The sequence below is a fragment of the Hypanus sabinus genome, chromosome 3 (assembly GCF_030144855.1).
Source record: "Hypanus sabinus isolate sHypSab1 chromosome 3, sHypSab1.hap1, whole genome shotgun sequence".
NCBI classification, from domain to species: Eukaryota; Metazoa; Chordata; class Chondrichthyes; order Myliobatiformes; family Dasyatidae; genus Hypanus; species Hypanus sabinus.
Window position 1 is genome coordinate 28,823,593 of NC_082708.1, and position 12,315 is coordinate 28,835,907.

Below are 12,315 nucleotides of genomic sequence, written 5' to 3' on the forward strand. Positions count from 1 at the left end.
CTATGTTTAAAAAGAATTTTGAAAGACATTTATATATGCCACAAGGATCCAGTCCTAATATGGTCTAATGCAGGGATTCAAAACCTTTCTTATACCATGGACCCCCACCATTAACCGAGGGGCCCGTGGACCCCAGTTTGGGAAAGCCTGGTCTAATGGGGTTAATGCAGATGGGTATAAAGATCACTGTGGAGATGACGGTCTGAGGACCCATTCTATGCTGCACTTCTCTGTGACTGTGATATTATCTGCCACAGTAGCATAATAGTTACTGCAATGCGTTATTACAGCTTGGGGTGGAGTTCAAAGTTCAATCCTGCCGTTATCTGTAAGAAGTCCATACGTCTTTCCCATGAAAAACATGGGTTTTCTCCAGGGGCTGTGCAAAAGTCTAAGAGATATATATATATAGTGCCTGAGAGTTTTGGACAGTACTGTAGTCATTTTATGAATTGCACTGTACTGCTGCCGCAAATAAAGACAAATTTCATGACATAAGTGAATGATGATAAACCTAATTCTGATATGGGTCTCTATTGTGGACTGAGAGTATGAAGGGGACAGGAAGATGGAATCATGGCTGGGAAAAGGGGAAGGAAGAGGAGAGGGAGTGGGAAGCACCAGAGAGACACTCTGTAATGATCAAAAAAAACAATTATTTGGAATCAAATGACCTTGCCTGGTGTCTCAGGGCTGAGTGTGTCTGCATAGGTGCCACCTCCCACCCCGGCACTCCTTCCCTACCACCTGTCCCACACCCCTCCTGCAGCTCCCCATACCACCCTTTGCTCCTTACAAATTTACAAAGTCGCTCTCTGGCTCCACATCGACACATACAGAAGTCTCAGGACGGTTTGCACAGTACTGAAGATAGATAGATAGATAAAGCCGTGAAGTTCAAGTGCAGTTAGCAATGGATAATGACATCTAGATCCCATAAGTGAATAATGAGGTGGTGGAAACTACAAGTAACAAGGTAGTGGGTCCTGAAGTAATAATAATTTATAACTATTAAAGACACACAGCACATAGAAAAGATCACGCACAGACATTTTCCAAGAAACTGGTTGGAAAATATAGGCCTCATCTGATGTTTTTTTGGCAGCTGATTTGCTAGAATAAAACATATTCAAGTATGATTGGAATACAATTTTGTGTAAAAGAAATGAAGTATGTGAAACCGTCGTTATTTATGCTCTAAAAGAAAGCTGATATCACCAGAAAACAAAATTTACATTCCAAGAAATAAAAGTCATGCTTGTCAAGGCAAGTTGATGGGTTTCACAGTGACATGGAGCTTACAGGTAGATTATCTATACTGTTTGATAGCCTCCCTCCTCTCCATCTTTCAGAAAAGCTATGATAGTTTTACTCTAATCTGTAACTATTATTACTTTCTATCAAAAAAGACAGTTTTTGGCAAGTCTGCCATAATATCATGATCTCACACTTTACTAATGTATCAGAGAGAATAAAAGAGGACACCATGCAATGTTCCCTCACCTCCCACAATCACACTAGTCATAACACATTAACCAAAACAACTAGGGAAAGTTTACTCATGCACGATATTTTACCATGGAAACCTGACAAGCAGGGCTGTTTGGACAGGGGATGAAGGACTGGCTCTTTGATGTCTTTTGAAGGTCGATGATGTATCTCCCAGCTGCTGATCAGGGTTAAACACAAAACTACTATACTTTCACTCCCCACCAATATTACAGCATGGGTCCTTTCTTATGCTAGGCTGCACAGGCAATTGCTAATTGCTGGTTGCAAAGCACTGACACGAGTTAGGGACCCACGTACTACTTTTTACCTTTAAAAAGGGGTAACAAAACAGCTCATGGAGGTCTGAGGGTCCAGCATTACTGCATATCAACTCTGAAATGGTGCGGAGACATCAGCAACCCACTTCAAGAAGTGAACATTGGGCAGCTAGCTCAGTCATCTCTGAAATCAAATTGCACTACACTGGGGCAGGGATACCAGAAATCATCCATCATTTCCAATGCATCTGCCATTAAGGACCCCCACCACTCAGGATGTGCCCCGTTCTCATCACTATCGTTGGGGAGGAGACACACACTCAAAAGCATTTTTGGAACAGCTTCTCACGGACATTTACACTACACACTGCATCCGCAAAGGAAACAGCATTATGAAGGACCCCATGCACTCTTCATACAATCTCTTCTCTCTCTTGCTATCTGGGAAAAGGCTCCGAAGCATTCGGGCTCTCACGACCAGACTATGTAATAGTTTCTTCCCCCAAGCTATCAGACTCCTCAATACCCAAAGCCTGGACTGACATCTTGCCCTACTGTCCCGTTTATTATTTATTGTAATGCCTGCAATATTTTTGTGAACTTTATGCAGTCCAGTGTAGGTCTGTAGTCTAGTGTAGCTTTCTCTGTGTTTTTTTTTATTACGTAGTTCATTCTAGCTTTTTTGTACTGTGTCATGTAACACCAAGGTCCTGAAAAACTCATTTTTACTATGCACTGTACCAGCAGTTATGGTCAAAATGATAATAAAAGTTGACTTGACTTGACTTGAGATTTCTGAACAGCTCATGAACACTACCTCACTAGTTTGCTCTCTTTCTGCACTACTTATTTATTTTTATATATTTCTTATTGTAATCTTTAACGTATTCCACTGCTGCCACAAAGGAGCACACTTCACAAATGTCAGTGATAATAAACCTGATACTGATTCTGAAAAGTCAGTATATAAATACAGGACGTAACACAATACCGGCAATCTTGTCAATATTCGCAGGATGAATACTGAATTTATAAAGGCACTGAACAGAAATGTGGCTAGTGTTCTTCCCCCTAAATACAAGTTCGTGAAGGTGCTTTGGTTTTGATTTGCATTGATATTATTAGCTGTCTGAGGAAAAGCAAATGCTTCCAGCTGAGCACTCGGCTGTCTCCTCAGTAGAATTAGCTGAAAAAGAAAATGCAATTCCTGTGAACAATAGGAGATATTGTTGTAAAGTATATTGTGTAACATTGCTACTGATAAGACTTTCTCACATCTTCACTTTCTCGTTCATTCATACATACAGGAAATCGAAGTCCGGGAGTGAATGGTGGTAGAATTTCGATACCTGCACTGTCATAAGAGGCCCAATGCCAACTGGAGAAACAGCATCTCATCTCTCATCTGGGCATTCTGCAGCTTCCGGACTTGATATCATATTCTCAAACTTCAGGTACCTCGCTTTCTTTCAGTCTATATCAGAACTGGTCATTTCTGCCTGTCATCTTTTTGGCCCAGTTTTTCTTATTCTGTTTGTCTAGCCTGCCCTTTGAGGTAGGTCCCACATCTGGATAGGTACATGGATGGGAGGGTTATGGGGGGGGGGGGGGGGGGAGGGCGCTATGGTCTGGGTGCAGGTCGATGGGACGAGGCAATTTAAATGTTTCGGCTGAAGGGCCTGTTTCTGTGCTGTAGTCTTTTATGACTCTATTAAGCAGACAGAAGATAATGCGCTTGTAACGGGCCCATTAATGCTTCTGGACTCACTATCAGTGCTTTTCCCTTTTCCTACTCATCCCTCCCTAACCTCTCCGCCCAGTACTGATCTGTTCTCTATCTTCCCCAGTTCAGAAATGTTAACTGTTTGATTTTCCACAGATGCTGACTGACCTGTGTACATTTTCTGTTTTTACTTCAAAGGTCTGGTATCTTCGTTGTTTCCTTTATTTCGTTCTTCCACCCCTTCGACTCCATGATGACCTTTCTGGCCATCTACATTAATCCCACTGGCCCACACCAATGGCACATCACTTCAGCTTAGCCACTGCAACAGAAGGCAAGCTCCAACTGGCACACTGGCTGGATGGCCTCCCTCCCCTGGCCAACAGCAGACACAACCATCATCTGGGTTATCGATTACTTCCTTCCTAATCAATGTCTGACACTTACCTACACCAAGCAATACTTAGAGAGTGCAGCCTTGCCACCAAGTCACCCACTGTGTCTCATATAAAGGAGCTATTTACTCTGGGTTTTTGGAAATGACCTGTTTTTTAAATATTTGATAGCCTGTCCAGGTTTCCACTGGAATGTCTCTTTAAGACATCTTTCATTCATGAAGCTCCCCTCTGGTTCTGAGGATAAGAGGAGGAACTGATTTTGATATTGTCTTGCCTACCTTTTAAGAGCCAAACTTAAAAAAATTGTATACAGAGCAAGTTCCACTTTTTTGTGGATCTTGCCCTCTGGAGATAGAGTGCAGACCATTCTATTCACCAATGAATTGAGTCCTATAGCATAACCTTCCAGCTGTAGTAGGGTACTTCCTTTAACTTAAAGTTAGCTGCGCCTTAGGAGATTTCTTAGTAGAATATTAGTGAATTCCTTGATCATATTAGGGAGATCATACTAGGCCTAGTACAAATTTGCATAATCTTCCATTATTATGGAGTCTACAGATTTACAAATAAAACCTCAAAAAAAAGAGGTTTGAATCTGTAACGTAGCCCGCAGTCTGCATTAACCTTAAAGTGAAAGGTTCCTGCATTTTAGAAGCCAGATGCTATATTCTTTTGTGCTCCATATTATAAGACCATAATTTGGCCAATCAGCCCATAGAATCTATAAAAAATATAGGCATCTGTTAGTCTTGAGAGACCATGGATTTGCGCCTTGGAAAGTTTCCAGGGCGCAGGCCTGGGCAGGGTTGTACGGGAGACCGGCAGCTCCACATGCTGCAAGTCTCCCCTCTCCACACTACTAATGTTGTCCAAGGGAAGGGCAAGGGCTGATACAGCTCGGCACCAGTGTCGTCGCAGAGCAACGTGTGGTTAAGTGCCTTGCTCAAGGGTACAACTCGCTGCCTTAGCTGAGGCTCGAACAAGACCAACGCCTTAACCCACTTGGCCACGTGCCAACACGAACCTATACTGCCATTACATCATGACTGATTTGTTATCCCTCTCAACCCCATTCTCCTGCCATCTCCCCAAAACATTTAATGCCCTGACTAATCAAGAAACCGTTAACTTCTACTTTAAATATACCCAATGATTTGGCCTGCACAGCCATCTGTGGCAATGAATTCCACTGATTCATCACCCTCTGGCTAAAGCTCTGTTATATTGTTTATTAGAATTAAAACTAGATTATTAATGTCATATGCACCATGTGAAAGTGAGATACAGTGAACAGCTCGTTTCCTACACTGTTCATACAGATCAATTCATTACATGGTGCACTGAAGTAGTACAATAGCAGACTAAAGTTTAACAGCTACGAAAAAGTGCAGCGCAGATGGATAATAAGGTACAACGTCATGATGAGGTAGACTGTGAGATCAAGAGTCCATTCTTACTGTATTATGGAACTCAGTAACAGTGGGGTAGAGGCTGTCCTTGGGCCTGGTGGTACATATTTTTAAGCTCTAGTGGAAGAGGGGAGAAGAGAGACTATCCAGGCTGCGTGGGGACTTTGATTATGCTGACAGTTTTACTATGGCAGCAAGAAGTGCAGGCATGGAAGGAAGGCTGGTTTCTGTGATGTGCAGGGCTGTGTCCACAGCTCTCTATTGTTTCTGCTGAAGGGTCTCAGCCTGAAACGTCGACCCTACTCTTTCCCACAGATGCTGCCTGGCCTGCTGAGTTCCTCCAGCATCTTGTGTGTGTTGCTCTATAGTTTCTTGCGGTGACGGGCAGATCAGCTGCCGTTCCAAGCCATTATGCATCCAAATGGGATGTCTTTGGGTGAGACTCAATGGGGTTGTAGCAAATTCCGTTAGCCTCCCAAGGAGGTAAAGGCATTGGTGAGCTTCCTTGACTTTCTGCTCCTATATTTCTTGGTCTTATGGTGACATCTCTGTGATTGGACCCATATTTTCCTACTTACTAAGAGCAACACCTCACATTGCACCATAAATAAAAATGAGTCTAATATTTGTACACACGCAACTTCCTGCCCAGTTATTTCAATGTTTACAATTGTAAAATACTATGTCGGTGTTATTTTATCAATTATAATAGTGTTATGTTACCCACATCGAGATACATCTGCAAACTCTGCCAACCAGGTGGCTCCAGGGTGCTTGTTGAAGCCTCAGTCCAAATTCTACCATCATTTTAAATCCAAGAGATTGTGCAGAAGCTGGAAATCCAGAGTTACACACTCAAAATGGTGGAGGAACTCAGCAGATCAGGCAGCATCTCTGGAGAGGAATAGACAGTTGATGTTTCAGGCTCAGGCCCTTCATCAGGACTGCCACCGTGTTGTGGAAGTTAACGCATGGAAGCAGGAAGACATGAACTTGTAAACTGTAACTATTTAGAATGTCTTCAGACTCTAAACTTAGTTTAACTTCAGCCTGTGTTTGCTTACTGTAGTTAGAAACCATGACCTTAAAAGGGACGAATCAACTTCGCCACAGATATATTTTCATAACAGAGTACCACAAAGCATGGTTTAACACGCCTGTCATTATTAAAAGAGTGATTGTCTAACTTACCATGAGTAATACCATGAAGGCTCCATCAAACAATTACAAGAATATTACATGACAGGATTTGTTTCCAAAGGTATTCATCACTCCCTAGCATCTCTTTGGAACATACAAGGTAGCAGCACATGCCCAGATAATGGTAATTCTTTGCGTCCTTAAGAAAATACAGGGAGATAAGATCTTTCATAGAATCAAGGGAAAGTTAGAGTGAACTGTGAAATTTAAAATAGTATGACCACACACTGGCCACACACAAGGTATTTCTTCAACTTCTTTCCATCAGATTATTAAAAAAGAAGTCAAACCAAGACCACGAAATATAAAGTATGCCTGAGAAAATGCAAGAAAATGTTTGCAGACTGAGTGCCAGCTGTTCCCCTTGATAAACTGTGACAGGCTGCTCATGGATATAATTAATTAGTTTGCAAAGTTTCTGCACAGAAATGGTTCCTCCGGTACTGTTGTTTTATGGAGAACACTTGATGACGGCTAATAATATTGACTGGAAGCCAGAAAGGGATTCTTAACCATGAAACTACCAGTTTGCTTTAAGTATTAACTCTTTGAATTTGTGGGACGCGGTAGCTTTTCTGCATAAAATACCATCAAGTAAGGTATTCAATCGAAGTTCAGGTACGCACATGCCTTAACCTGACATTTTGCCTCTTAGACCTGGTATCTGTCTGTCATGTCTCACTGCAATAGCACAATTTTCACATCTCTTACTATGAATGCTGTGACTGCTCTATCATAGTGGACCAGAAGACATGATCTCAGAATACAAGGACCTCCCTCTAGAACACAGATGAAGGAGAATTTATTTAGCCACAGGCTGGTGAATCTGTGGAACTCATTGTCACGGACGTCTGTAGAGGCAAAGTCATTGGCTATATTTAAAGTGGAGGCTGATAGGTTCCCGATTAGCAAGGGTGTCAAAGGTTACGGGGAGAAGGCAGGAGAATGGGGTTGAGAGGGATAAGAGATCAGCCACGATGGAAGGGTGGAGCAGACTCCATGGGCGAGACAGTCTATTTCAGCTTCTATGTCTTTTGTTCGCTTGTGAAGTGTCTCAGGTTGTAAGTGTGTTGCCCATTTCCTGCAAGGATACAGCATCCACTTTTATGGAAACCTACGTACTGGAAAAGAGACCCACTGTTGGAGAATCTCTTGTCTAAACTGAACCACTCAACAAAGCAGGAAAGTCAGAAATGTAGCCAAAGAGAATGCAGATGTTGAATGTCTTTTAAGCAGTAGTTCAAGGAAAACACCAACCCTCATTGTTACTGAAATGACTCCCCGTAGAGCATAGAATTCTCCCCATCAGAACCTACACAATCAAGAAAGTTTGGTTTCCATAGGATAGAAAACATTCTATAGAAACAAAGTCTATTTATAAATCAGTGCTGTTAATATTGTAAGACTTTATATTTAGATACATACTTCATATGACATATTGCAAACAAACTTTTAAATCTATTCCAAAAGTCAACCAAATGTGGCAAAAGCTGAAATACTGTGATTGGAGCTGATGTGGGTAAACACGGAGAGAACGTAAGAGGGTGCAGCAATAAAAAGATCAAAGGTGCTTCAGCCCATCGAGTTCTCTCAAGGTACAAAAGGTACAATTTAGTCAGTCATATACTCCACCTCGTCCACCTAATCATCTGAGGGGAAAAAACAAAACACACGTCTGATCTTCAAAGGAAATCAAACCAAACTCTGGAGAATTAATATTTCCACTATTAAATCCTGGCCTGCTGCCACTGGCAGTTCATACAGCTCTCTAACCTCACCAGCAGACGTGAAGATCCATGGTGTTTGTGGTAGCTTCAATCTGCACCTGAAGTGATTAGGAGCTCGAGAAACTTGGCAATTTTGATATTTTTATAAACAAAGCTTTCATAATGTATAAATGCTTGCTTTTCAATTTATGACACCTGTGAAACTTACCTTTGTGTCATTCACAAAGGCTGCAGGTTCAACTTATTGGCACATTAACAGAATCATAGGTTAATGAATATTATAATTCTGGCACCTTCATTTTTAATGGTCAACTGCAGAGACACAGGTTCATGAATTTTATAATCCTGCCACCTTCATTTCTAATGGCCAACTGTGTCAGAAGAAATGAGTCCCTGCTTAATCTGAGCCCAGTAAACCTCACCACCAACTTGCATTTCCATCAGATGACACTGCAAATGAAATCAACATTCCAGTCCACCCACCATTTAAACAACCATGCCCCCACCTCCCCAAAGTGGTAGCATTTAGAAATATTTCATCTTTTCTGCAGCACCTGCTCTTGGTACATGTACGTGACAGGCCACCTTCCATCTCTGCAATTCCTCAAATTAAGCAATTAAACCTGCTGAATGAATTCCCAGCATTTTCTGTTTTTATTAGAGGCAACGAGGCCTTTGAGTTTTCATAACTGGTTATGTCTAAATTTCATTTAACACATTTTGAGTAATAGCGCAGAATTCTAATAAGCCCTGTTACCTTTCCTTTGCGTCTCTATTGTAATGGACTTGCGCCCCAACAAGTGTTCAGCCAACTATTCAGCACCAAAACTAAACCCACATTCAACAGCTCATAGGTATACATAGTGGAAGAACAGGAAATAACATTGCATAGCAAAATGTTTCATAAATGCCAATAATGGTGAATATTTTGAGACTAGAGGTCTAGCCCTGGCCTGAAAATGGACTATTTACAAACTAACAGTCTGTTTTCAGTACAGAATGCATGGTAGGGCCTAGAATGGACATTCACAAATTTTTCCACAGCTTTAGTAGTGGGTTCATCCTTTAGCTTGGCGGGGGAAGTATCTGGAAAACAAAGAAATTGCAGGTGCAGGAATTTGAGAACGAATAGGAAACAGGATTCAGCAGATCAAACAGCATCTGTGAAAAGGGAAGCCAGTTTAAGTTTTGTGTCAGCAACACTGCTCGTGGAATCAATGATCAGCAATGGATTCTAATTCCAATCAGCCTGGAACCAGTCTTCTCACAAAGGTTTATGGTTGGGATCTGCTCTAGGTAAAAGTACATGGAGCAGCCAGACAATAAGTGTTAAATGTGTATGGCATGGGAATACGATGACACCTGATAGTAACAAGAACAATAGTAACAGTGTCAGTCAGCAGAGAAACAAGCCCGTCAACCCAACTGGGCCATGCCAACCAAGATGCCTAATTAATGGACTAATTTGCCCTTGTCTGGCCCATTTCCCTCTAAAACTTTCTTATCCATTTTATAGTCCAAGTGTCGTTTAATGTTGCTAATGTACCTGTCATTTCCTGAGCATCTCACAAGGGTATAATCAAGCAGAAGCTGAGAATTGGCCACAAAATAGCGGTACTCTTGAAGGAAAAAATAGCAAGAGCACTTCAGAGCACGTGAACTGGACAGCTCATGGCATGACAGCCAGTGGAGGGGGGTGAGGAAAATCACTATCTTAAGAAGAGATCGACTTTTGTGTTTCAAAATCAAATGAGCCACAACTTTCAACATTCCTCATGTTAACACCTCTGAGCATCTGGAATTGCAGCTAATGCAGTTATTTTGATTCTTATCAACTTTCTTTAAAATTGATGCACATCTCATCTGATATTCGGAGAGTTTGTTGGTTGGGCATATAGATCGTTTGATCAATGTACAGATGAGACAAAATGACCAAGAAAATCCCAGCTCGGTCCTTGGGCTAAGTTGAATCAATTGATCTCAGCGGCATTAGAAGCTAAGAAACGTCAATGGATTCAACTGTGAAGTAGAGAGGAATATCATCTAATTGTGGTGCAGAGGCTTTTGAGCTCCTGAGAGTCTGGAAGGGCCAGGTGTAGGTGAAACTGTGTCCCAGTGAGAGTCAGCGTCATGGGAAATGAAGCAGTTCAAAGAGTGAGATACACGAATAAAAAACAGGAAGACTCTTAGATGTTCCTTCTTCAAAGATAATTTAAGAACAGCAATTAAGCTAGTCTTCTGTTGAGCAAATTGTTTGTATGTACTTTTCATTGTTTCAATAACATTTCTTTGTTCTTCTGTGAATGCCTGCAAGAAAATGAATCTCAAGGTAGTATATGGTGACACACACTATACACACAGCAGTGGCCACGCTGCTTATTTTACCTGCTTGTTAATTAATGCAAATATTTAATCAGCCAATCGTTTGGCAGCAACAATGCACAAAAGTAGGCAGAAAAGGTCCAGAGGTTTCAATTGGGAGAGGAAGGTGATCTTAGTGACTTTGACCGTGGATTGATCATTGGTGCCAGACCAGGTGGTTTGACTGTCTCAGAAAATGCTGATCTCCTGGAATTTTCATGGACACATCTCTTAAGTTTACAGAGAATGATGTGAAAAACAAAGAAAACCATCCAGTTAGTGGGCAAAAATGCCTTGGTAATGAAAGAGGTGAGAGGAGCATAGCCAGACTAGATCAAGCTGAGGTAAGGTGACAGGAACTCACATGTTACAACAGTGATGTGCAGAAGAGCATCACTAAATGCACAACACGTCAAACTTGAAATGGACAGGCTGAAGCAGCAGAAAACCATGAAGATACAGAAATTGGCCACTTTATTAGGTACCGCCTGTACATAATAAAGCAATCATTAAGTGCATCTCCAAGTTTGCCATTGAGGCACAGATTGGTGGCATTGTAAATAATATAGCTGGACTTGTGAAATCAAAAGTTGACATTGACAGATTAAGTTAGTGGGCAAAGTTTTAGCAAATAGATTTAAATCTGATAGGTGGAAAGACCTTCATTTTTAATTCTAGCAGGATGACTCTGAGATTTTGAAATGGTGAGAAACTAAGGTCTAAAAAGATTCAGATGTTATTGTTTTTAAAAGGAAGCTGTCAGATACTAAAATGATTCATGAAGATCAATGAAGTGTTACCCTTTCTAACCTGAGAGTTAAGATCTAAAGAGAGGTTCTGCTACACCCATTTTCCCTCCTCAATCTGGGGCACAGTCTACGTCTGAGTTCTATATACCTCAGTTCAGAAAGAATATATCAGTCTTGGATGGGGTAGAATGTGAAGTCACCACAATGTTAGAGGGCTCCAGAATTGGCTTAAGTGGAGTGATTCTGAAACAAAGCTTACTTACAAAAGATTCAGGAATGAATACCTAACGTCTCATTATGGGAAGGATGTGCAACTTTAGAGAGAGTGCAGAGGAGATTTAACAAGATTCTGCCTGGATTAGAGAGCATGTCTTATGAGGAAAGGTTGAGTGAGCTTGGAGCGATGGAGTTGAAGAGATGACCTGACAGAAGTTTATAAGGTGGTAAGAGGCCTAGATTGAGTGAAAAGCCAGAGACGTTTCTCCAGGGCAGGAAAGGCTGTTATGAGGGGACACAATTTTAAAGTGATGGGAGGGAAGTAGGGGAAATAGATCAGAGGTAAGACTTTTACATGGAGAGTGGTGGGTTTTTGGAGTGTCCTGCCATGGGTGATGCTAGAAGCAGGCACATTAGGGACATTGAATGAACTCTGAAATAGGCATGTGGATGATGGAAAATGGAGGGTTAGATGGATCTTTGAATAGTTTAAAAGATCAGCAGAGCATCATGAGCTGAAGGGCCTGTACTGTGCTGTAATGTCCCATGATTGAGGGTTTTTTTTTTAGAATCTTCAATGGAAATAGGGTAAATACCAACTTACAGGTCCCTCCCCAGGTTATGAACACTTGACTTGATCAGTTTTCAAAAGGTGAGTATACCAGGAAATAAATCATACATGAGGAAATAAATATTTTAACTATTTCAGCAAACAATAAGAACATTGTTGTGGATGACTGGAGATAAAATCAGTATCATTTTA

At 41.3% G+C, this 12,315-nt stretch overlaps 1 protein-coding gene across 2 annotated transcripts in view; it reads right to left on the reverse strand.

Annotated features, from left to right (window-relative positions):
• LOC132391139 (rho guanine nucleotide exchange factor 17-like) overlaps positions 1-12,315 on the reverse strand; it is a 483,152-nt gene that overhangs the window by 452,626 nt on the left and 18,211 nt on the right. The gene's annotated exons all lie outside the window — the stretch shown is intronic.